The 23,833-nt window shown below is 48.7% G+C and overlaps 1 long non-coding RNA gene across 1 annotated transcript in view; it reads left to right on the top strand.

Annotated features, from left to right (window-relative positions):
* Positions 1 to 3,012: 3,012 nt before the first annotated feature.
* Positions 3,013 to 23,833, top strand: part of LOC112660206 (uncharacterized) — an 87,840-nt gene continuing 67,019 nt past the window's right edge. The window contains exon 1 of the long non-coding RNA XR_003136759.3: positions 3,013 to 3,726. This is a non-coding gene — a long non-coding RNA (uncharacterized LOC112660206). The remainder of the gene's footprint in view (positions 3,727 to 23,833) is intronic.

Raw genomic sequence — 23,833 nt, 5'->3', positions numbered from 1 at the left:
AGAGGGCCCGCGGCGCGCGCGGGGTGCGGCCGCCTGCGCGTGGCGGCCCCTGGCGGCCGGAGGTGGCGCTGCAGCCCGCGGGCCGGGGGCGGGGCCCACCGCTCCGACCCCCCTCCCCCCCCGCCTCTCTGCCCTCCCCCTTCACTCCTTTCTCGCTCCCTCTTCTCCCCTCTCTTCCTCCATTCCCTCTCTCATTCCCTCCCTCCCTTCTCTCCTTTTCTCTGTCTGTCGGTCTGATTGTCCATCTTTCCCTCCCCCTGTCTCTGTCTCATTGCCTGTCCCTCTGTTTCTGTCTGTCCCTCCCTTGCTCTTCCTCTGTCTCCGTCTGTCTGTCTGTCTGTCCGTGTTTCCGTCTCTCCCTCCCTCCCTTCGTCTCTGTCCCTTTCTCTTTCCTCCCACCCTCCCTCCTTCCCTCTTCTCTCTCTCTCCTTCCCTCCCTCTTCCTACCACTCTTGCTTTTCTTTCTCTCATTCTTGCCCCTTCCCTGACTCCTCGCTTCTATCCCTCTGCCCCTTGCTTCTGTCTTCTCTTTGACGATATTTATTGAACCCTGCGCTAGATGCCAGGTCCAGCAAACCCAGCACGTTGGTGACTGAAGGATTCTAATCTTAAATACAAAACAAAACAAAAACCCCTTATGTGCTGGTATGAAAAGGCCTCCAAAACTGTAACTAAAACAACATCAAAAAATATGAAACTGAGTGTATTTGTTAAGATCCATATATGGAAATAAATGTTGACATCTGGATGAAAAGGCTCCAGTGGAGCTGAAGTGGATTATTTTAGTTTTATGCTTCTCTCCATTTTTTGAAAAAATTTTCATGTGCATGTTAAATTTTTAAAAGGTTTTATTTATTTATGTATTTATTTAGAGAGATCAGGAGAGGGGGAAGGGGCATAGGGAGAAAGAGAGACTTTAGAGCAGGCTCCATGCTGGGTGAGGAGCCCAACGAGGGGCTCCATCTCAGGACTCTGAGATTATGACCTGAGCCAAAATCAAGAGTCCAGGGATCCCTGGGTGGCGCAGCGGTTTGGCGCCTGCCTTTGGCCCAGGGCGCGATCCTGGAGACCCGGGATCAAATCCCACATCAGGCTCCCGGTGCATGGAGCCTGCTTCTCCCTCTGCCTGTGTCTCTGCCTCTCTCTCTCTCTCTCTCTCTCTCTGTGACTATCATAAAAAAAAAAAAAAAAAAAAAAAGTCCAACACTTAACTGACTGAGCCACCCAGGCACCTCAATGTTAACTTTTTTTAAATAAAAGGAGAGATACAATTTAGAAATTAACTTGAAAAAAATGATGAAAATGGATCTATTGGATCTATACCAAGTGAGGGTCCAGGCTAACACCATTGCCCTGTAGATGGATATCTACTCCTTGATGCTGTTTTAAGCCTTTCTCATTCACACTTATTCTCTGGTGCTGAGTGCCTACTGGAGAGATATCCACATTTCTGTTCATTGGCATTAATATATTTTTTAAAAGACTTTATTTATTCACGAGAAACACGCACACACACACACACACACACACACACACACAGGCAGAGGGAGAACCAGGCTCCATGCAGGGAGCCGGACGTGGGACTTGATCCCGGGTCTCCAGGATCACGCCCTGGGCTGAAGGCGGCGCTAAACCGCTGGGCCACCCGGGCTTCCCAGCACTAATATAATATTTAGATGTGTTTAACACATCCAGGGATGATGGCTGCAGGGAAACAATATAATGTTGATTTTTTTTCCCATGTGACAACCTCATGAACTAGGAAGCACAGAAAGATTCTTACTCCCATTTTGCAGATGGGGAAACTGATTCCCCAGGGAAGTGAAGGAGGTTTCTAGATAGTGATAAAACCTGGATTCAAATTCAGGTTTTCTGAATTTGAATCACATACTCTTTTTACATGGAATATGGTGAAGATGTTTTGCCTGTCTCTACTTTGAACCTTATGATGCCCTGTGTATTTTCAAATAAACCCATAATCACAACCTTCTTTCAGGAAAGGATCTTAGACATTTATACTTTAGTAAGAATTTGGACCTCTGGATCACACCTCCCAGGAATGTTTGTAGCTTTAGTTCGGACTCCAGTAGTAAAATGGTAGACTTGTAGTTCAGGACCCTATGGTCAGAGTGTGACAGAAATCTGGTTTGAAGTATTTCAAGCAAACAAAGAGATTTCAAGTAAGAATATTTGCAAGTAAAGCTTGAGGATGGGAACCAGGAATTTGATGCTGTTTGGTATCTTTCTCTTTCTTCTTTGTCTTGTCTCTGTGAACATCGGGCTCCACCTCCTCCCCCCACCCCCAATATGGCTGAAAACATAGTTACCAGTAGCTGCTTCCTGATTAATGGGACAATACTGTCTTCTCTGTCAGCTTCACCCAGGAAGAAATGGCAGAGAAGGGCCCTTTTTGGCTTGGGTTGGGTCACATATTCTACCGGCCAGGGAATGGGAGATTGTTCTAGCTTGGGTACCAAGTTTACCACATGGCCAAGAGGAGTTGGAGTCTATGATGGCCAGGCCCCACAAGACCCTGATGTTTAGCCAGGGAAGATGAGATTCCTCAAATAAAGGGAGCTGCTTTTTCATGAAAGTTAAAAGCATGTGTCTGTTGCCTCCCTGGCATCCGTGGGGTGGAGTCACAGTGGGGGAAGAAGGGTTGTATTGGGGAAGAGAAGTTGCTCTGAGATCAAGCCACCATTGCCCACTACGTATAGAGCAAAGCTCAGTTCAGCTTTTCAGCTATTGGCTATAATCTTTTTGCTTTAAGGGGAATTGTGATGCCAACTCCCCTGTGGGTCTGGCCTCTGCTGCGGTGTGCCTCACTCCAGGTAGAACCTGTGAGTTTACCTCTTCACTTCCTGTCACCTGGTGTGCTTCCCCAGAGAAGGATCTGGTCTCATTGCCTTCGTTTCCATAGCACCCAGCACAGTGACCACTACTATGCAAATGCCCCTCAGAGCCAGCTCACTCTGTGTGTGTGTGTGTGTGTGTGTGTGTGTGTGTGTGTCTTTTCTCTGACCAGCCTGGCATGGAGTAAAAGGGTCTAGTTAACTATTACACACTATGGAGTGAATAACTGCCCTCCTCCCCTCAACAGAGATCCTTCATAGGTCCCAAAGTGTTCACGGCAGTGAAAAATGAGGAAGACCCTGAAGCAGAAAACACCTCACAGAAGTTCCTGGGAGATAGAAACCCTGATTAATCCAATTTTTAAGGTCCCTGCCCCAGGACAGTGTCTGGTACATAAAAGGCACCTGAAAATGCTAGTTGAACAGGACCTTGTTGTGTAGTGCAGACTCTGCAGTGACACCAGACACTCCTGCCTCCTGGTATTTATGCTCTCCACCTGAGTGTGGAAGTGTCTTGAGACTTGTTTCTAGCCAAAAGGATACGGCAAACGGGATGAGATGTCACTTCTGTGATTCAGTTACTTAAGATTGTGACTTCTGTCTTGCTAACCAATTGCATTGCCTTCTTGGGTCACATGCTTTGAGGAAGCAGGGTGCCATGTTGGAGGCGCTCACCGCAAGAAACTGAAGGCAGCCTTCAGCCAACAACTGGCAAGAACTGAGGTTGTCAGCCCCGTAGCCCCGGAGCCATTCACCCTGCCAACAGTCGCCTGAGCTTCAAAGTGAATCCTTCCTCAGTGGAGTGTTCAGATGAGAACTCAGCCCTGCCTCACACCTTGATTGCAGCCTTCAAGGGATCCTGAAGCAGACCCAGGTAAGCTATGGTCAGACTGTGGACCTGCAGAAACTGTGAGAAAATAAGTGTATATTTACTGAAACCATCAAGTTTTAGGGGAATTTGTTACACAGCAATAGATAGCTTATACAAATATTATCCTAAACAGGGAACTTTCTGAGCCTGCTGCATATCTCAATAGGGACTAAAGTGACAGCAAGGGAACAGTTGTCTGTGTAGGGTACTTGGCTGGAGTGTTGCACACACTACCTACCTCTTTTCATCCTTCTCCCAGCCTGAGGAGAGGAACACTCGTCTCTGTCCTACAGGTGAGGAAACTGGGGCCTGAGGAAGTCAGGTGGCTTATCCAAGGTCACACAGCTTGCCTAGGATCTGAATCCACACCTGCCTACCTCTAAACCCTACATTCTAATCACGAGGCCACACGGCTCTTCAGAAAAGAGCCAGAAACCTCTGAAGCTTCTCCCTCCATGTTTGGAATAGTGTCAGATGGAAACACATTCCACAAGAGGATCCGTACGCTCATATAAAACATGCAGGCACAGATGTTTGTGTGCTAAGAGGATCAGAGGATAAGTTAAAGCATGGAAATAGTTGTTATTTGCTGTTTATGGATTTTTGGGTCCTGGGAGGCTAAATGAACAAAGAGAACCCAGACAATGAAAGATGACTGCTGAACTTGTGTAATAGTGCTGTAATGGAGTTGCAGGTTTTGTGATACTTGGGTGAGGGGCACTTCAGACCCGGGCTGTGAGGGAGGCCTCTTGGCAGGTGCTAGTTGTCCCCCCTAAGGTGATGGGGCCTTCTCTCTATCTTGCTTTCCTATTGGCTAAAGAGGAAGAGGACAGTCTCGGGAGAGGACAAGGCAGATTCTATACTTTGCTTAGTCCCACCCAACTCTTTCCTACATCTGGGGGCCTCTGCCACTTACTTTTACTCCACTTTGCTGCAGCTGTCATGGATGCAGAATGGGCACATTCTCTTTCCAAGGTGGACTGATGCATTTCACCCGGCCCCTAGAACACAGCCACCAAAGCTTGGGGGATGAGTGACTGCTCTAACACCTGTTGGACATCTGCCGTGCACCCACTGCCAGCCCGTACCCTTGCTCCACGTCCTCCTCGCAGCCCCCAGAGGAGGATATAGTACGTCCATCTCAGAGGTTGGAGCTGTTGGCAATGTCAGGACCAGACTGGAACCACACAGCTAGTAGGTGAGAGTTAGAAGTGGAAGCTAGGCCTCCCTCTGAACATCAGGATTGGAGTAACATTACAGCTCTGGAGTGGGACAGACTGGCTCGTCTGGAGCTCACAGTCTGCAGCCGTGTGACCTTGGGCACATTGCGTCACCCCTCTGAAACTCAGTTGCTTGTCCTGGAACAAGAGGTGTGGCAATCAGGCCTACCACTTCATAAGGTGGTTGTTAGGACGAAAGAACATAATGTGGTCAAAATGCCAAGTATGAGACCAGATGTAGAGTAAGTGCTCAATAAATGCCAGCTGCTAATATTAATTTTGAAATATTTTGTGATCCTTTATTTTACTTTTTTAAAGACTTTATTTAGTTAGTTGACAGAGAGAGAGAGACCACAAGCAGGGGGAACAGGAGAGGGAGAAGCAGTCTCCCTGCTGAATAGAAAGCCCAATGTGGGGCTTGATCCAAGACCCTGGGATCATTACCTGAGCCCAAGGCAGACACTTAACTGTTTAACTGACGGAGCCACCCAGGTACCTCTTCTGTGATCCTTTAAAAACATAGTTGAGGTAATGTCATTGCCCTGCTCAAAACTGTTTCATGGATCCTCATCTCACTCAGAGTCAAAGCCAAATCCTTATCTTGGTTTTCAAGCCTGATCTGGCCCCCATTATCTCTCCAGCCCCACATCCTCTCACCCCTACCATCACCAGGGCTGGCCACACTGCCCTCCTCACTTACTTCTGACATACAAGCCTCCTTCTGCTCCAGGACCTCAGCCTCTGCCCTTTCCTGTGCCTACAGCACTCTCTCTTCAGCTATTGGTCTGGCTCCTGCCCTCGTGTCATCCTGATCTCCCCAGGTGACTGTCTGAGAGAAGCTTCTGGACCAGTGATCCACATAGGAGCACCTCTGGACTCCTCACCTCACGTGGCTTTGCTTGTGTTCATGGCACACATGACTAGCAACACCATGTTACATAACTCTTACGTTACATGTCCGTGTGTGTGTGTGTGTGTGTGTGTGTTAGTTCACTGTCCCCTTGGGACTCCCAGCTCCCTGAGGACAGAAATGGGGCCCACATCACTCATGGTTGTGTCCCCTACACCTACCACAGAGCTGGGCTCAACGCAGGCCCTCAAGATATATTTGTTGGATGAATGAATGAATGAATGGATAATTATACTGTTTGCGATGGGAATCCCCTCCCACTTTCTTCCCTGAGGGTCTTTTGGCTGGGGACAGGAAGTGATGGGTGGCCTCCCAGGGAGTCTGAGGAGGAGGAGGAGGAGAGAGGCAGTGAGAAACACTGGCCACGGGTCGGGGGATGACATTCCCAGGAAATAGCCTCTGCTCATCTCTCAGGGCCAGGCCTGTCTGCAGAGGACTTGTTGCCTGGTGGCTGATGTGAGGCCGTGGCAGGCCAGGCCCTTAGCAGCCCTGTTACCCTGAGGTGTTCCAGGCTTCCCCCACCCCCAGCCGGGCCTTTGGAATTTGGTGCCCCTATGGAGAGGGTGCTCTGGGGCACAGCTGCCGTCCTGGACACCTGACCCTGGAGGAGAGCGTGGCCTCCCTGGTGGGCAGTTCTGAGAGACCCAGAGGAGACTCTTCTCAGGCCTGACAGATGAAAGAGGCTTACTGGGAAGCAACCCCATGATCCCGTCAGGCTGAAAGCCCTGAATATCAGGGGCCTCCGAGACCCCCACCACTGCCCTGCTGTGTTCCTCAAAGCCCCCTCGTGCAGCTGTGAGGCCGGGCAAGGAACTCCTAAGGCCAGTTGTCCACTCACAATTACTTCTTTTGTCCTCCTTTGTGTGAATCTCAGCCTTCTCTGAGCAATGGGCCGAACCAGCCCTGGGCACCTGTGTGGTTGGCACGAGGGTCAGGGAAAGTGAGAGATGATGAAGGCCTTCCACAGCTGGAAGAACAGAAGGGAGGGGTGGGAAAGAGCTAGTTCTCCTGGATACTTCAGGGTGAAGAGGGGGTTGGGGGCACTGTACCCTCCGTCCCAGGGGGAAGGGAAGAGAGGGGGCATTCCCTGAGCCTGGGCCCTCAGCAGCTACAGCAGGTGGCCTAGTTTAGGGAGCACGGGCAGGGCCGACTGGCACTAGCCTGTTTGCATGGTGCAGAGAGGCCTCGAGGAGGCCGAGGCTGGGTCACTGGGCAGCTCTTTGGGGATGCAGTGGCCTGAGGTGATTCCCTGTGACAGGCTGTTGACAGTGCAGCTCCCGGGGTTGCTCATGATCACAGGTGGTGCTGCCCCAGCTGTCTGCCTCAGAGTGAACAAAAGGAAGGCTGCAGATGGCAGCTGTCCATGTGGCGGGCCTGTGCCTCCCCTCCCCTCATGGCCTTGGAGCTGTTTGCCGGAGGGCACTGGGCCCAAGCCATGGTGCCCGTTGCTGACAACCGGAAAAGTTATTTGGACTCAGAATCTACCAGGACAGAGAGAAACTTGGAGCCCCTGATCAAATAGGAAAGAGGAAACAGGAGCCACCTTCCTCCCTCCCTCCCCCTCCCACCCTCCCTTCATCCTATTTTCTTCAGTGCCAGGTGCTAGAACACAGTGGACGCCAAATAGACATGGTCCTGTCCGCATGAAGTTCACAATCTGGTGAGGGAGACACACACTTAACGGGTGATTGCACAGATCCATGTAGTTGACCCTTGAGCAACATGGGTTTGAGTCCATGGATCTACTATGTGCAATTTTTTTCAATACGGTATAATACTGTAAAAGTATTTTCTCTTCAGTATGATTTCCTAAATAGTTTTCTTCTTTTGAACTTACTTTGCTGTAATACATGTGCATAAATACACTTACAACTATGTGCTAATCGGTTGTTAATGTTATTGGTAAGGCTTCCAGTCAACAGCAGGCTACTCATAGTGACGTTTTTGGGGAGGACCCAAAAGTTGTATGCAGGTTTTTGACTGCTGAGGTGGGAAGGAGTCAGCACTCTTAATTCCAGAGTTGTTCAAGAGTCAACTGTATTTAGCTGGTTTTACTCATTGTTACGAAGGAACACGACAGGGTTGTGAATTGTTATGCTGTTATAAGACCCTCACACAGCCTGGGGGTTCAGGGCTCCCCGCTCAGGAAGCCACACTTGCCCTGAAGGTTGCATTTTAGGTGGGGTACCCTAGAAGCTGTTGGGGCAATCTGTTGTTGGGAGTCTGTTGGGGCACCAGAAAACATCTGGAAGGGAGTGCAAGTATCAGGGTAGGGCAGGGCAGAAGCACTGCGAGGTTGGAGCCTCAGCTTAGCCCAGTCACCCCCAGGTAGTGCAGGGAGGTGGGGTGGAGTGGGATGTACTCCGCAGAACAGCTCACTGGACTAAAGGGTAGCCCAGGTCAGGAGGAGAGGTCAGCCAAGTGGTCTTCCTGACCCCCCCAGAGCCATTCTAGTCCATGCAGGGCAATCCTCTGAAGCTGATGGTGGCTGCAGGCCCTCAGCAACCAACACTGACAGCTGCTGGAGGTGACATGACATGTCCCTGGGACAGGTGAGCTGAGGGATGCACCAAACAGCATCCACTAGCTAGGCAGAGGGATCAGCATATGCAAAGGCAGGGAAACATTTGCTGCATTCAAGGAAGTGGGAGGGCCAGTTCTGGAGCAAAAAAACCCAAAAACCAAAAAACAAAACACCCCCCCCCCAAAAAAAATGAGGGAACGCTGGGAGCAATGCCCAGAGATGAGGTTGGGCTGGGCGGGACCTCAGGAGGCATGGCGGAAATGTTCAATTTTATTTGGGGCACCACAGAAGACCGTGGAAGTGGGCACACATCCAGGTTTGCATTTAGTCAAGAGTGCTTTCTGAATGGAGAAAGGACTGTGGGTTTAGGAGACAGGGCAGGGAGAGCTAGGAGTCGAGGTGGACTTCACGATGGAGGGCTGCTGGTGGTGGCTCGGACTGCGTGCAGGCAAGGGGCTGGCGCAGTGGGATAATTTGAGAGTTATATAGGAGGAAGAATCTAAAGATGCCTGTGAATGACCCAGGAGGAGATGCTGAGCAGGAAGTTGAGTGCCTGTGTCTGGGGCTCAGGAGAGATGCTAGGTCTCCGAGGAGAGACTTTTGGTCTAGAGATGTCTTTGGAACCTCAGGAGTGAGTCAGACAACCCAGGGGGAGAAAACAGAGTGACCAAGAAGATAGAGCCTTGAGGACTTTTAATATCAAGGTCACTGGAGGATGAGGAAGCAGGAAAGGAGGCAGAAGAGTGCGAGCAGTGTGGGTGGGAGGAAGGCCAGGAGAGTGGGGCATGCCAGGAGGATGCCAGCGCCACAGCTGGCTGAGGGCATGTGGGGGAGCGAGTGACGCCAGGCTGCAGGGAGTGTGCAAGCTCTGCAGGGGTCTGTTCAGGGCTGGAAAGGGTGGATCAGATGAGTAGAATCATGCAGGCAAGAACACTGAGGTGGCGGGTGTTGGGGGTGATAGTCAGCAGCTCAGAAATAGTCCTGCAGGCGTAGTCCACCATCACTCCTGGAAACCCTGCTCTGGGAACAGAGAGTCGCTGTGTGCTGTGGCTGTGGGCTTACTCTGTGCCACTCAGATCTCTAAGTTCCCTTAGTCCTGGCTCTGCAAAAAAACAGCGTATGTCCCTTCTGCTTGTTATTTGCAGCTGCAGAAAGACTAGGCTGCTTCCTTTCAAACTTGGTTGGTTCTGGGGAACTACTTCTGATGTTGTGTCAGTGACTGATCAGGTTTTATTTTATTTTATTTTATTTTATTTTTTTTTAGGTTTTATTTTAAATATATGTGTATGTGTTAGGTTTTTCTTGACTCAGTTATTGAATTTTAAGCTTCACTCTTTCTTAATTTGCATTAACATGCCAGTTATAGATAAAATTGAAAATACAGATAGGCATAAGGAAGAAATTTTATTTTTATTTTTTTTAAAGATATATTTATTCATGAGAGACACACAGAGAGAGGCAGAGACACAGGCAGAGGGAGAAGCAGGCTCCCTGCGGGGAGCCTGGTGTAGTACTCAATTCCAGGACTCCGGGATCACACCCTGCGTTGAAGGTGGATGCTCAACCACTGAGCCACCCAGGCGTCTCATAAGGAAGAAAATTTAAATTGCTTATATTCCCACCACTGTCTTTAACATTTTGGAATATGTCATTTGAGATATTTTCCAAACCGTTTTCCAATTAGAGTTTGGTAGACATTCTCATCTTGCCTCAGGAGGTATGTTCGTGATGCTCCATTATTGCATATTCTAAAGCCTGGCTACGCAAAGTATGGTCTGTAAACTAGCTGCATTGGTGGTACTGGGGAGCTTGGGAGAAATGCAGAATTTCTGAGCTCCCCTTCAGAACTATGGAATCAGAACCTACATTTTTAACATGAGCCATGGAGATTCATATGCATGTGTTAAAGTTTGAAAGGTGCTGTCGTAGAACATTGGTGTATGCCTAGGCTTTTTATTTTCTTGGACAAGGAACAGGAAGCCTCTAGGTTAGAACAATTAGACACACACACACACACACACACACACACACGCACACACAACAATTAGACACCAAAAGGAGAGCTTTCACAAAGCCAGATATATACCTGTGTTTGTTTGTTTGCTTTTGGTTGTTGTTGATTCTTTCAGATTTTCTTTTTTTTTTTAATTTTTATTTATTTATGATAGTCACAGAGAGAGAGAGAGAGGCAGAGACACAGGCAGAGGCAGAAGCAGGCTCCATGCACCGGGAGCCCGATGTGGGATTCGATCCTGGGTCTCCAGGATCACGCCCTGGGCCAAAGGCAGGAGCTAAACCACTGCACCACCCAGGGATCCCTCTTTCAGATTTTCTACATAGATAATCATGTAAATCTGTGAACCAAGACAATTTCTTCCTTCCCAATCTGTATTTTCTTTTCCTGTCTTACTGCATTGGCTAGAACTTCCAGCATGATGTTGAAAAGGAGTGGTGGGAAGGGACAGCCTTGCCTTGTACCTGGTCTTAGAGGGAATGCTTGAGTTTCTTACCATTAAGAATGCTGTTAGCTAGCTGTAGGTTTTTTGGTAAGTATTCTTTATCAAGATGAAGAAGTTCTCCTCTATTCCTCTTTCCTGAGAGTTTTTTCTTTTTCTTTTTCTTTTTTTATTTATTTTTTATTTATTTTTATTTTTTTTCCTTTTTCTTTGTTTAAATCATGAATGGATATTGAATTTTGTCAAGCACTTTTCTGCTTCTACTGGTACGATCATGTTATTTTTCCTCTTTAGACTGCTGATGAACTACATTAAGTGATTTTTGACTGCTTAACTAGCCTTGTAATCTTGGAAAAATCCCACCAAATTGTGGAGTATAATTCTTTTATACATTATTGCATTTGATTTGCTGATATTTTGTTGAGGATTTTTGTATCTATGTTCATGAAAGAGATTGGTCTGCAGTTTTCTTTTCTTTTCTTCTTTTTTTTGTAATGTCTTTGGTTTTGGTACTGCTGGCCTCGTTGAATGAGTTAGGAAGTAGTCCCTCTGTTTCTATCCTCTGAAATTATAGAGGATTCTATATTTTTTTTTTCTTAAATGTTTGATAGGTTTCAGCAGTGAACCCATCTGGGACTGGTGCTTTCTCTTTTGGAAAGCGTTTTTTTTTGTTGTTGTTGTTGTTGTTTGTTTTGTTTTGTTTTTGTTTGTTTATTTTCTTCAGTAGGTAAGGGGCCTATTCAGATCATCTGTTCCTTCTGTGTGAGTTTGGCAAATTGTGTCCTTCAAGGAATTTGTCCATTTCATCTAGGTTTCAAATTTGTGGGAATAGAGTTGTTCACAGTATTCTTTTATTATACCTTTAATGTCCATCGGATCTGTAGTGATGCCCTCTCTTTCATTTCTGATATTAGTAGTTTCTGTCCTTGCTCTTTTTTCCCTTAGTCTCACTAGAGGCTTATTGATTTTCTTGACCTTTTCAAAGAGCTAATTTTTGTTTTCATTGATTTTCTTTGTTGATTTCGTATATAGCTAATTTTTATACCTTGGAAACAAATACATCAAAATTTGGATCTTCATTGATTCTAAAAGGTAAATGTTAAACTTTTAACTGAAAAGATAAAACACATTTGTACCAACAAGATACTGCTTTTGTTTCTTATATACAGGAGTTTTGCTTATGACTTCTTTTGAAATGAGAAGTTGCTAAAGATCTTTGAAAACCATTCCATGATATGATCTCCAGGGGCCCTTTCATGGCTCTGTGATTCAGTTAGATAAAATACTGTTGTGATCAAATGTTTAAAAAATCTCTCTCTCAGTAAACCATATAAAGTCATGCAAATTAGTCAAGTTTGGGTGTGTGGTTGGATAAAGTCATCTAGAATACAATACAGGATAAGAGCACAGCACTAGAATTCAGGATGCCTGGTTCCTACCCTTGTATCACTCAGCTTCCATTCGATAGAATGCTTTTGTTTGGTAGTATCTGAAACCTACCTCTGATGAGGCTGAGCTTCAGCTAATGCTACATCCAGGATTTCAGACTTTCTCTATCTTTTGGCTTGCTTCCTATGCACTCATCTTATTTTGAGACAGGCTCTAATGGCCCCTAACAGCTCCAGGCTGACATCCTCATAGATCCAGTTCAGAGAAAAAAGAATATTTCTTTCCCCAGTGGTCTGGCAAAAAGTCCTGGGGTTATTTGATCAAGCCAATTTAGATCTTGTGCCCCCTCTGAACCAATCACCATGAAATGGTGGGGTGGCTATAATAGTAGTAGAATTCAATGACAAGCCAAATCTTGTCTAGCCCTGGAGCCTGAGTAGGGGGTTGGCGCCACCTAAACCATATGGCCTAAATTGAGGTACCAAGAATAGTTAAGATGCTGTTACCACAGGATTGGAGAACGAATGCTGGATAGGCAAAGCAACTCAGTAGAAACAAAAACAGTTTCTAAACCCAACTCTCTACCTGTCTTGAGGGGACTTCAGTTATGAGGGCTGATGAAAGAAGGATGTGTACAATGGCGGGGGGAGAGGGGAGACTAGTAGCTGCTCTGAGATGGATGGAGCCCAGAGACACATTGCTTTGTAAACTTGGCCAGCAGGCAATACCTGGTTGAATAAAAACACATGGTATTTAACAAACACAACAGGCTTCACAAAATGTGAACTCTTGCCTCTCATGAGACTGGTCACCAATAAAGAGCAGGCAGAGAGACTCTTTCTGACTCATCACATTCTGGTTGGCCTGGTTGACTCTTGCCCTGCTCATCCGAGAGGCAAATGTGCCCATTTGCTTGGGGAAATGCCACCGGGGAAGCTCTTTCTGCTTCTTTCTCTGCTGTGATCTTGTCTTTCAGAGGCCAGTAGGGATCAGACTTGGAACTGCTGACATCGTTAGCCTCAGGAGAAAATTTGTGAGGCTCAGCCAGATCTATTTATACCAAATTTTACCATGTCATTGAGTTATTCACACTTGGAACTGCTGATGGTCTGTTGTAATTGTTTAACCCTACATGTAGGTAATTTGGAAGGTGCTGATTAATGAATGGCCATCTCTTTCTGGTTCCTAAGGCAGAAAAAGGAAAAACAAAAGTTTTCCCCTTTATTCAGGGGAGAAAAGCTTGGATTGGGGGATACAGGCTTCTCCTTCATCCCTGCCTGGTCAGCTTTCGCTTGGGTAACGTCCCGTCCTCAAAGCCTTTCTAGATGCCATTAGAAGGAAATAGCCACTCATCTGTGTGCCCTTGACATTGATTTAGCAAAAGCTACCATGTCTTTCAGCTTCCACTCTGCCCTACTCTCAATCATCCACTCTCCCCACAACAGCCAGAGGGAACTTTATGAATGTGGATGAGCTTAGCCTGTACTGTTGTCCTGTTCACAGCCCTTTGGTGGTCTCCCTTCACACTCAGATAAAACCTGAGCTTTTGTCCAGGCTCCAGGCCCCCCTCTCTGACTCATCTTGCACCATGATACCCTTGGACTCATGACACTCAGAAATAATTTTCCTAATTTTAGTCCCTTGAACGTGCTTACTCTTCTACCATGCAGGACCTCCATACAGGCTGTTCCCTTACTATGGAATGCTCTTCCCACACTCTTCATATGGCTCGCTCCTTCTCGTCTTTTACTATGTCAGAAAGATAACTCTCCAAATGAGTTAATGCTTAAATGAGTCTCCTTTTAGTTTCTTTCATAGCGCTTTATACATTTTCTTTTTCCTTTAAACATTGCATTTGTAATTACCTATTTGTTTATCAGTCTACCCATTAGACTGAGAGCTTCATGAAGGCGAGAGCTGTGTCTATTTTTCTGGTTTGTTCAGGTGCTGAATCCTCTGCACCTGACACTTAGCAGGTACATATGCACTTTTGATTAGAGGGTTGAAATGTTCTCTTATGGTAGGCAAGACTTACTTCTGTGTTCTTCTTTCTGGCCAAAACTGATTTCTTCTCCCAAGAAGGGAGTAGGGGGGTAGGGGGTTGTGTCAGTCTTACCTCTGGTTCCCTCAAAGCACTCATCACGGTGTTTAGCCCACAGTAGGGGCCTGGGGGGTGGGTGTTGCTAAGTGAATTCACATTACATGTACTCTTCCTCTCTCTCCTAAGGGAATGGCCAGCCACTCCTGAAAGAGGCATAAATAATGATCTATAGGACAAGACTTCAGAGTTGCCAAGCCACTGCTAATCTAAAACTCTCCTCTGCTGCTGTGCTGTGGTCTCTGTGTTTCTACCACAACAGAGCCAGGACAGGCTCTAAGAATCATCTTTCAAGATGCAGCACATCTGGACAGCCCTTGAGCCCATGCTCTCACTTCAAGAGGTCTTCATTAAGCAAATAGTGATTGTGTTAGGTCTGTGTGTGTGTGTGTGTGTGGGGGGGGGCTCAGACAGGAACAAGACACAGCCCCTGACCTTAGAAGGCTCAAAGGTTAGTAGAACAGGAGCACAACCTGCCCCTTTCTAGCTGTATGGCCTTGGACCCATACTTCTCCAAAGCTTCGGTTTCCTCATCTATAAAATGGGCTTAAAAATGTACCAACATCATTGCTTATAATTCAGTGAGTTGATGCGTGGAAAGTGCTGAGGACAGGGTGGGGCTCCATAAGGCGTGGCGGTAAGGACGGCAGTAGGTCTCAGCTGTTCAGGTTGGGACAGGAGTCACCTACCTGCAGCCCTCTGACCGCCTCCTGCTTACCATCATCCCTAGGCAAGGCTGCCCTCTGGTGGTAACGACGCAGAATGACCACCCGGCCTCGGCACCTGTCCGGCTCCATCCCGCCAACCATCCCAGTTTTGGCCTTTTGCTTGTCTGGTCCGAGACTCTTCCCAGACCGTCCCCTTTGCTAGGTTACCAAGGTGGCCCTTTATGGTCAAGGGGGTTCTCAGGTTGCCCAGAGCTAAGAGGCAAGGCAGGACAGAAGCAGAGCGAAGCCTCAGTGCTCAGTGGTTGCTCAGACCCATCTAGCACCAAGTTCCCTCTTTCTCAAAGAACAGGACCCCGAGTTCCGCCTGAGGCGCCTCTGTCCCCCACATGACCCAAGCCTGCCAATGAGGATACCACAGCTGCTCGGGCCAGTGATTGGCTCAGGGGTAGGCATCTGACTGGGGTCTGGCCAGTGAGAATATCACAGCCCCTGACTTAGTGATTGGTGCAGAGGTTGGGCACGTGACTAAGGCTCACCTGTGGTGGGAGGTTTTGGAGAAAAGGTTTCCTGTGAGGTCCCTAAGCTTGTAGGATGTGAGCCTAGAGCTTCTGGGGCCTGAGAATAAAGGCAACGTGGGAAAAGCAGAGCCTAGAGCCAGTATCCTGGTGACAGTACTGGAATTCCGGGATCATCAGCATCTTAGACTTTTAAATACGGTGGGAAAATAAATTTCCCTTTTGAGTTTGGCTACTTTGAACTGGATTCCTGTTATTTGCACCTCGGAGTACACACCACATGCCACACACACCCCCGACACACATCCACACTTCATTCATTGCCTCTTCTCTGGAAACTGAGCCCTGCTTATTCCCCCAGAGTCTTAGGAATGGGGGTAACAAGGCTGGCTACGCTTTCGAGAGCAGCAAGACCAGCTACATCATCTATGGGGTCCAGAGCAAAATGAAATCATGGGGTCCTTTGTTTAAAATTATTAGGAATTTCAAGATTGTCATAGCTGAACATTAAGCCAAGTGGGAATGCCTGTGTCACTGCACAGGTGGCTCGCTCATAAAAGCAGCCCTGGTTCTCAGTCCATGGCCATTTAGGCTTTTATTGAGGAAACTGCCACATAAGCCACTGTAAAATAGTTCTAGTTTAAGATGTTCTGAGGGGCCAGGGCCTTGCTCCTTAGAAATAGAATCTTTGGCAGGGAACCAGGTTTGATGAGTGCTCACCATGACAAGACCCTTGAAGGGAGGCAGCAATGAGTGGGAAATGGCACCATGTGCCCGTGGTCACAAAGGAAGACTGTCTTACCTGGAAGGGAAGAGAGGTCCTGGGACTGGAAATATCTCAAGCTTGGGCATGTGAATGGGAGCAGAGGGAAGGTGCTGGTTGGGCTCCCTGTCAGTTTTAAGGAGGAAGGAGGAAAAGATGGGGGTCCACATTTTGTAAAAAGCAGAATCAGGAGTCAAAGAAGCTTGCCAGGAGGCTTGCTGGTGTTGTGGCTCTGCCACCAGAAAGACCTGGGGTTGACTTCCACTTTGACCAGTTAGGAGCTTAGTGATCTTGGGCAAGTCACTTGACCTTTCTAAGTACAGTTTTGTGTAATGGAAAACAACAATGATATTGCCCCTAACAGGTTTGTAGTGAGCGCACAGTGGGATAATGTCTGTGAAAAACCCTTTATAAACTAAACTATAAAAATGTGGCCACCATATATCAATTCTAAGATTTTTTTTAACATTTCATATTTCTGAAATTGGGATGAATTGCAATCTATGGTACAACATAATTTAATTGGTGACTTTTGGTTTTTCTTGGTGATTCATAAAATAATTGTGTATTGGAATCAGTGGCATCTCATGAACAGATTTGATGGATCATAGTTGAAATAGTAATCAATGTCCTTTCCTCCACCTCTGCTACCCTTGCCCATGAACTCTCAGAGAATGGAAATGACACTTTTCATGTGTGTGTGCCTCCTTTGAGCCTGGCACAACATCTGGCAGAGTCAGTGCTCCATTAATGCTTTATATTCTGATAAGGGCAAGTGCCCAGCTAAAAGTTTTGGCTGGGAGGACTTTGGACAAGCCAAAGGCAACCTTCTCACCTTCCAATTCATTTGGCAGTGTGGGCATAAGGAACGGTCATTGGCATGTTTTTCTTGCCACCCAGTATCTATTCACCTTTCTTTTTTTTTTTAAGTTTTTATTCATTTATTCAAAGGAGGGAGGGAGGGAGAAATAGAGATAGAGATAGAGATAGAGATAGAGATAGAGAGAGAGAGAGAGAGAGAGAAAGGTGCAGAGGGAGAAGCAGGCTCCCAACTGAGCAGGGAGCCCAATGTAAGGCTTGATCCCAGGACCCTGGGATCATGATCTGAACTGAAGGCAGACAATTAACTCACTGAGCCACCCAGGTGCCCCCACTGCATCCTTGACACCCCTCATGCCCCCACTCCACCATCTCCCCACTTCAAACTAATTCAATTAGCAGAGGACATGCCTCTGGCCTCAGTGATAGGTCCAGGGACAAACATGATCCAATCAGAACCTTGGAGATGCCATGAGATTTTTGCTGGTGTAGCAGCCTCTGTCTGTGCCCCCACCATAGCCCTTTGGCATTTGACATTTCCATGAACACTGGCTGAGATTCCAACTGCCAGTCCTTGGGACTCTGCCTGAGGGCTCTCTCAGGCTCCTTGACCCCTCTGTGTTCAGGCATGCAGCAGGCCAGAGGGTCAGGGGGTCAGTGCCATCAAGGAGAAGCCAGGGCTGGGGCCAAGGTGAGGCAAATGAAGTGCCTAGGGTGCAAGATGTGAGGAGTCCTGGATCCCATCTGGAGCAGCCCTCAAGCAGTGCCGATGGAGACTGGTGGATAAATGCTGTGATTCCCTTTGGGGTGCATGCCTGACCCGGTCTCTCATAGCTCCCTGGTGTGATCAGGCTCTGGCCGCCCACACAGATAACTGGCTCCAGAGCACACCCTTTATTGACTTCATTCCCTACCAGTGTTTCCTGTGATCACGTCCCAGCAAACCACTCGTCCTCAAATCCTTGTCTCAGTGTTTGCTTCAGGGCGGGCCCAAACCAAGACACAAGGACTCCTCCTGTTGGCTGTGGTTAAGGAAGGATGCAGCTCTAGGAGCTGCCAGCAGCTGTCTTGCTAGCCGTGAGGGGCAACACCTCCAAGAATATGCTGACATGGAGGAGAGCAGAGCTGAGAAATGGCAAGTGATGTGATTTTAATGAAGTTTTGCTCTAAGGATCACACATTGCAGTTCAGACACTTTATGAAATGCCCCATTAGATCTCTCTGTGCGACTGTTTTGTTTTTTTTTTTTTTTTCTCTTATAGCCTCACGACAGAATTAGTCTCCTTTGGGATTCACCGTTTTGGAAATCGTTCAGATGTGGGTGGGGAATTGTAAAGAAAAAGTAGAAAAGAGTGCATGCATGTTAGGGTGGGATGTGGTGTGCATGTGTGGCATGTGTGTACGCATGTTTGTGCTTCTTGGCCAGACTCATCTCATGGGCTCCAAAGTCAGGAGATGCAGTACAGCCTTGTCTACTGGGAAATCACATGGGAACCCAAAACCCATCAGTGGAGGCCTCCTCCCCCTCTCTCATCTTTTTTTTTTTTTTCTTGCAGCAACTTTGTGTCTGTCTCATCTCTGCTGTTCTCACTCATCTGTCTCTTTCTCCTTCCCTCTGCCTCCCTCCACCACTCTTTGAGGCCAAATATGATCATCAATCCTCACTGCCTGACAGCTTGACCCCCAGTTCAAATTCTCCGCTGAGAACCTGACAGGCTCTGTTCATCTGCCAATAGATAAGCTTCCCTAGTGCCACGTCCTACCCCTTGTCCAATCAGCTGTGGCCATGGTGCTGGGGCAGGGCCTCAGGGAGCGCGGCCAATGAAATATCCCCCACGGCTCCACCCCTTACAGGTGCCTGCTTCGGAAGCCTCAGGGCAGCATCTGGGAGGGAAGATAATAATGATAAAAATAAGAGCCATTTCTTTAAATCAAGCAAAGTAGGCATGAGACACTTATTACCTCTTTTATAATAAAATTTTATTTAAGTATAACAGGTGCACAGATCTTAAGTGTACAGCTGAACACGTGTATTACTTTTTTTTTTTTTTTTTTTTTTTTAGCTCTGATGTAGCCTCAGGATACAGGTGTAGTTACTATCGTCTCCGATGTGCCGGCCTGAAAAGAGGCTCCATGCAATCCATCGACTCCCCTACGTAGTGGATCTAGGATTTGAATCCAGGCAGTTCAGCCCTAGCATCTGAGTGCACAACCCATCACTGCATGCTGCTTGTGTCACAGGTCACCTTCAGGGATGGGCATAATGTGTGGTCCCTGGGCAGCCGCAGGGAGACAGAGCAGGTGACGTTAACTTCCGAAGTGTGCAAGGTGGTGGGTGGAGGAACTACCTACCGAGCCCGGCTCCCCCGTCTAAGCGGTCCTTCCCTCTGCCCCTCCTGGTCACTTGGTGCCTTCCTCTGCTTTGCCCGGGGAGCACAGGCGCAGCTGGAGGCAGCCTCTGGGAACCACTGAGCGGCTTTATGATGTGCAGATGGTGTTTCCGCTGAGCCCCTCGCTTTTTATGTCGGTGGCCTCTGGGAGCTGGGCCAGGCCAGATGTCCCTGATCGTGAGAAAGCCTCCCCTGGCAAGGCTGGCATAAGATACCAGCGACTGGGGCCTCAGGCCAGCTCTGGCTCGGATTCTTTCGTGAGGGGGCTTGGCTCGATGCTTGCGAGGTGATGATTCTGTGTCATTTGTGTCCAGCCCTGTGGATTTCTATGGTGTGTCTGCAAAGCCAGGAATATCACTTCTGAGTCTACAGACAGAGATACTGCACAGCTAGCTTTTCAAAGCGACTCTACATTGATCTCTTTTTTCCATATATGTTGTTTTATCTGACTCTCAAGCTATCTATGGGCACAGACTGCCTCTCCCATCAGAGGAGGTGCCCTCCTGGGACAGGAATACCCCCCCCCCATCAGTGATAGACTGGTCCAAGATCAAGAGCTGTGTGTCTCCTCCATCAGACTGGGAATTCCACAATCAGAGATAAATGTGTCTCTCCCATCAAACTAAGAGCCACTGGTATCAGGGAAAATGTGACTTTGCTATCTGTTCTCAGACTGGAAGTTCCCCAAATCAGGTAATTGTGACTCTCCCAACAAACTAGGAGTTTCCAAGGTTGATAACTATGTCTGTCTCTTCCATCAGACTGAAAATTCCCCCTGCATCCCCCTCCAGGGATGAGATTAGTGTCTTCCCTATCAGATCAGGAGCTCCCTGAGAATGGGAGGATGGCACCTCTTTATTTCTCCCCCCCACCCTGAGTGTTCGACAAGGCTCTGCCTACAGAAGACACCTATTGTAGGAGAGAGGTCTGCTGATGACCCCAAGAGGCAGGCAACTTCCAGCCTGAACTTAGCAGACCTGCCCTTGGCCCAACTACCCGAGAAGGGTAAGGGCAGCGTGGACCAAAGTGAGTACTGCAGATACAAAGGTGAGGAAGACCAGCCGTGAAATGTATGGGCATCAGATAGTGTCTGTCTCGTGACCTACTCTAGCACCCAGCTTCTGGCTCAGGGCTTGCTCCTCTACAGGGGCTCAGTGATGGTGGCGGAATGAATGAGTGAATGAATGGGATGGGTGAATGAATTAATGAGAGAGTGAATGAAGACCTGGTTCCTGCCCTTGAGAAGCTCATACTCTATGAGGGAAGGAATGAAGTTCACTTCCTCTGTGTGCCTATATGAGTTGGACAGAATTTTCAGCTCTTTCACATATATCATCTTATCTAATCCTTAAAACAACCCTAGGGGATAAGTTCTATGTTCCCTATTTTATAAATGAGGACATTGGGGCTCAGAGAGGAAAAGTGACCTGTTCAAGGTCGCACAGCTGAGATTTGAACAGAGAAGCTTTGGTTTCCAGACATGTGCCCTCTTCCTGGAAAAATTATTTCCATTTAATTTCAGAGTTTCCCGAGACAGATGTGGATGAAATGGCTCATGAACTGAGAGAGAAGGAAGCTCAGAAAGGCTTTAAAGAAGGAGTGACATTGGGAATGGGTTCTGAAGCATGAATAGGAGTTCACCGGGTAGAGAAAGGAGGGACTACTCCAGAAGACTCTCTTCAGGGTTTGGTGGGCAGGATGCCCATTCCCACATGTGCTCATCTGTGGCCCTGCCTCTCCCAGAGCTTCACTTCCTTCCTCTCTTTGGGACGACATACAGAGGGAAGCCTAATCTCATGTTGGCACATCACTGCCAAGGTGCCAGGAAATTTCTGCTGTGAGCCTCCCACCCTGGCGCCAGCTGTGCTCTTCGGAGGAAGGAAGGGTGGTTGGGCCAGCTGTGATGGAAAGGAAACCGAGAAGTTTCCTCTTTGGACCGTCTGAAAGGGGTGGTGTGGTGCAGGAGGAGCTGGGACCCTGGTCCTGCATCTGGCCAGAGGGAAGAGGCAAAGAGAGATGGGAGTAGGTGAATTGTCCCCAGGCCTGTGACCAGTGGCCATCTCTCTCTCTCTGGTTTAGAAAGCGGATGGTGATTTATCAAATCCCCTGTGAGAATCACCATCCCTTAGATTTCCGGGTCTGCGGTTTGAGGACAGGCAGGTGTTACATTCTCTTGGGTGGGAGTGCAGAGTAGGTTTTCAATAGATACTTGGTTGCTGATGGATGGTCAGACTTTATGAGCTCATCATTTTGCTAAAACTGGATAGAATGAAGTTTGGCTCTTAGCTGAGCTCATTGGGGTCTGATGAGAATCACAGATTCAAGGAGGTCAGAAAGAAGGAGCAGGCCCTCTTGACCTGTGGCTTTTAAACAATATGTGCGTTTTAATCAGTAGGACCTTAAAAAAAAAAAAAAAGTTGGAGATTTTTACCTGAAGCCTGATGTGTAAGAGCTGAAAGCTCTGTGTGAAGGGAGGTGGGGGACCCAGAGGAGTACCTGCTTCGTCTCTCCTTGGCCCCTCAGGAATGGTCATGGAACCCCATCTCTCCCCAGCACCTGAATATCTCTGGAGTATTCCAACTCCTGAATGTCACCACGAGGATGGCTGAGGCACTGAGAGGGGAATGATTTGCCTGAGGTCGTGTCACTAGTAGGCGTGTGGGGTAGGGCCCCCCCAGATTCCTGCAATGAAGCTCAGGTTTTAGGGTGTGTCTGTTCAGTTGTGTTGCTGGCTCTGCAACCATCGCCTCCAGGCTCCCGTCCAGGCCGGAGGAGCGCCTATGACCCAAAGCTTCTGGCTCTGGGCACTGCTCCCCAATAGGATAAGAGAGACTCTGCCCATGAGCATGGACTAGGTCTGTTTTGTAGGAGGGCAAACCGAGCCCAGCAGGGGCCAGGCTCCAGGTAACACGGGGCAGGTGGGGTGTGCAGGCACGGTTGGGTCAGAGCCGCCTTTGGTTCTGTCCCTCCAGGGTCTTTGCTCGTGGCAGGCTCAGTCAGCCAAGGGAGAGCCTCCCCGGGGCCCCGGCAGACAGCCGGAAGCCGCGAGAAGCAGGTTCCGATATGGAAGCTGCCAGGGCGTTACTAACGGGCTGTCGCTTGCAATTAGGGCCTCGGCCTTTCATCTCCCTGCCGCTCCCCTCCTGCTCAGGACAGCCTCACATCAGCTTCCGGGCCTGATTCAATCTGGCCGGTGTCAGGCGCCTCTGCTGAGATGGGACACCGGGCGGTGGGTGGGGGGCCCCGAGGCCAGCAGCCAGGGCCCGGCTCTGGGATCCAACGGTTGAGTTTCCCGGGGCTCATGTCCAGAGGCCTCGGGTCCATCCCTCAGCCCCCGGGAGCCGCCGGGGCCCCTCGCTCCCAGCCTTGTCCCCGGAAGGCTCCGTCCGCTCCGTCCGCTCCAGCGAGGCCTGCCCGAGATGACCTAGGTGTTCTGGTGACTTCTGAGGGCCTGGCATGAAAGATAACACCCAAATCAACCGATCTGCCATTGTGGCTTTGAAGAGCCAGTCTCCATCACTTTATTTTGTCTTTCTGTCAGGTTTGCCAGATGGCTTGGGTCTTTCTGAGGCCCTGTACCGAGGGGGCGCAGAGAGAACTGGTACAGCTTCAAAGCTCCTTTTTAATCTTTAGCAACATCACAGCGGCTGGGAAACTGCCTGGGTTCCCACAAGTCTCTCCCACAAAAGAGGCGCGGCCGAGGCTCTAATGAAAGCCACATAAAGGGATGGCTGGAATCAGAAACAGAGGGAAGAGACCAGTCGCTAGTCTTTCTTGTAGCTGTTTCAAAAGAAATTCTAAGACAAATTATGGCTTTGGGTGTTTTTCTAAAAGGACTGACAGAGTGAGGAGCCGGGGGAGGATGCTTTGACCCCTCGGCACCCTTCCCCTTGCATAAAAGGCACAGGAGACTGAACAAAAGGCCGAAATACAACAATAAACTTGCGGCGTGCGCGCGTGGGGATGAAAGCCTCGCTGGCATAATTATGGGCGAGGGTGCGCCGGAGCGGGCGGGTGGCTTTACCTTGCCGCCAGCGCTATTAATGATGAGGCCCCCTCCTTTCTCTTCTCTGGAAGGGGTGCCTTTGGTTTTCGGGGACGGGTGGGGGGCGCTGCGCCACGCGGCTGACATCTGGCGCAGGCAGTGGTTCTGGGCTGCGACGCTCCCCAGCGCCCTCCCCGGCTGCCACCGCCCAGTCATCCGTTAGCCGGGGACACGTGTGCCACGGGTCATCCTCCCTCCCCACCTGGCCTCCTGGCAGGCTGCGCGTCTGTCTCTTGGGATCTTGGGAACCTGCGGTTCCAGCACCCCGCTGATCTTTTGCGGATCAGCCCTAGTCTACGGAATCAGGGGGGTG

Source organism: Canis lupus, chromosome 2 (genome assembly GCF_003254725.2).
Source record: "Canis lupus dingo isolate Sandy chromosome 2, ASM325472v2, whole genome shotgun sequence".
Taxonomy (NCBI): Eukaryota; Metazoa; Chordata; class Mammalia; order Carnivora; family Canidae; genus Canis; species Canis lupus.
This window is presented reverse-complemented; position numbering and strand designations above follow the sequence as displayed.